Source organism: Lissotriton vulgaris, unplaced genomic scaffold (assembly GCF_964263255.1).
Source record: "Lissotriton vulgaris unplaced genomic scaffold, aLisVul1.2 SCAFFOLD_1554, whole genome shotgun sequence".
Classification (NCBI taxonomy): domain Eukaryota; kingdom Metazoa; phylum Chordata; class Amphibia; order Caudata; family Salamandridae; genus Lissotriton; species Lissotriton vulgaris.
The window spans coordinates 567897-570780 of NW_028245966.1; positions in this window are offsets into that span (position 1 = coordinate 567897).

Consider the following 2884-nt stretch of genomic DNA (forward strand, 5'->3'; position numbering starts at 1 on the left):
TGAGGGCATAAATCAAGTTGGTAGAATCGCAGGTGGCGTCTACATGAAATTTAATTTTGTGTCCTTTCATTGGGTGTTGAATTTCATTGCCCCTGATTACGCTGTTGCAGTGGCCACAATTCAAGCAGGGTTGAGTGCCGCGGTGGCGTTTGGGTGACTCTGTGGGGTTAGCCAATATTTCTTTGATATTTCGGCTCCTGGTATGAGCAAATATTGGTGGCTCATTGAAAATGCCCTGAAAATCGGGTTCATTCTGCAGTATTGGCCAATGCTTCCAGATGATCTTTTTGTACGCTACACTCGCAGTAGAGAATTTAGACACAAGGACCATACGTTGCTCTGTGTTTTTGTGAGTCTTAGCCAGGCAATCCTGTCTGGATATGTTGGCTACAGAAGATTGTGCGTCTTGTAGAACAGTATCTGGGTAACCACGTGCCCGGAATCTATCTGACATTTCCATCATACGTTTGTGCACCATTGTCTCGTCAGATATGATGCGCTTGACGCGCAGCATTTGCGAGTACGGGAGATGTTTTTTCAGAGAGCCTTGGTGGAAACTAGCAAAGTGGAGAGCATTATTCCGGTCTGTGCTCTTTCTGTGAAGATCCGTGACTATTCCATCGGCAGTGTTCTTGATGTGGACATCTAAAAAGGCGATGTCAGTTTCACTGATTTGCCATGTAAGTTTGATCCAAGGATCTTTGGTGTTAGTGTCCGTCAATAGTTTGTGAAGAGATTCTTTGGTGTCTGCCCATAGGAAAAATAAGTCATCAATGTACCGTAAAAACAATTTGGTATGTTTTAGAAAACTTGAGTTGGTGTATAGGTATTTTGTTTCAAAATTCTCCATGTAGGTATTGGCGTAGGACGGGGCGGCGCAGTTTCCCATCGCCATTCCTGAGAGTTGCAAAAACCACTGATTATCAACTTTAAAGTAGCTGTGATATAGGGTAAATATCATTAATTCCATCAGGAACGTTTGCATATCAGAATCAATGTTACTTTTGAGTAGAGTCTGTTCTATTGCTTCGATGCCCCCCGCATGGGGTATTGATGTGTATAGCGAACTCACATCAGCTGTGCAGAACACTAGAGGTTCGTGACTGGAAGTTTGGATACTGGATAACTTCGTGAGGAAGTCTGTAGTGTCTTTGATGTGACTCAGTGATTGAGTGACTAGAGGTTGTAGGCATTTGTCTAAAAATTTACCAGTGGTTTCATGGATCGATCGTTTGGTGGACACTATCGGTCTGAATGGAGGGTCCATGAGGTTTTTATGAATTTTAGGACACATGTGGATCGTTGGACTTTTGGGATGTTCCACTAAAAGATACCTTTTTGTGCGTTCTTCTATGACTCCTGATTGGTATGCTTTATTGACAATTTCCTTGAGTTGATTATGATACTCGTTAGTAGGGTTATAATCCAGAGCCATATAGGTGTCAGTGTCTTGGATATGTTCCTGAAGTTTGTTCGTGTACATTTCACTATCGAGTATAACAAGGGCCCTGCCTTTGTCTGCTTTGGTGAGTTTTATGCTCGGATTATTGGCAAGGGACTTGAGTGTGTCCCGATCTTTGTTGGTTAAGTTGTGGGTCTTTCTATGTGCCTTAAAGTTGATGCTTGCTGAATCTTTGCGGACAAGTGTTTCAAACAAATCGATACATTTGTGGCTGGTAGGTGCCTGATAGGTACTTGGGGGTCGTAAACCTTTGAGTTCATCTGTTTTCCCAGTAGTTGATGGAGGTAATACATTATCAAAAAAATGTCTTAGTCTCAGTTTTCGGGTGAACTTGAAGGTGCTAACCTCAAGTTCCAGGAGGTTTGTTGATGTCGTAGGAATAAATGACGTTCCTTTTTCTAAAAGGTTCATTTGGTGATCAGAAATTTGAGTTTTGGAGATGTTGATTACGAGACTGCTTTCTTTGGTTTCAGATCTTTTTTGGCAACTGTGCTCCTCGTGGCCGGTGGACTTTTGTCTCTTTCTTTTGATCTTGCTCCGCCTGAGTCTTCTGGAGGATCTGGGCTGACCTCTAAAAAAGGAGAAGAGCTAGATGTAGTTTGTTCTTCACTAGTGCTGGGAGCACTCGCGTTAGTGCTGGTACTAGCCTGTTGTTTATCTGGCAAATTTCTGGTGTTCAGGGGTCTTCTTGCTGGACGAGTAGTTGAGTCGGTGTCAGATGAGGAAGTGTCCGTTTGGGGGTTAAATGGTCGGTTTCGGCGTCTTTGGGCGTAGACATCAGCCCACGAGTAAACCTCATCAAGCTTGTAATCAAGCGTATCACGACGGAACTTCCTGACTTTACGTTCATATATTTCTTTCTGGTATTTGTCGAGTATGATTTTCGTCTCATCTAGCATGGTTGTGAGTTCCTCCGGTGTCAGTAAATTCTTGATTTCGTTGTCAATTTCTTTCATTTCCGACTCTAGTTCCTTCAGGATGCCGGCTAGTTCTTCTACAATTAGTAGTATCAGGTCAAGACTGCACTTATTCAGTATTCCATTCCATTTCTCCAGAAAGGTCTTGGAGTTTTTGCAAAGAGACGGTTTTAGTGCAATACGTAATCCGCGTGGGATTCTGAGTGCCCGGTGATAACGCAACAATGTGCTCGCATGGAGCTTCTGATTTATGTGTCATTTCGATAAGTAGATTAGCTGCTTCACACATTGCTCTTTGTTCCTAGTGGTAGTGGAGGGGCTGATATCTTCCTCGATCAGCGAGTAGATTCGTTCTTTCTCCGATTCATCGTAGGCTAAGGTATGTGCTCTGGCTTCTGTGCTTTTACTTTGGTTTCTTCTTTACCTTTGTTTATTTTCCCATGCATGTATTCCCCTACCTGCATAATATGTGTTATCCTTTAGTTTTTCACCATTCCAAAATGGC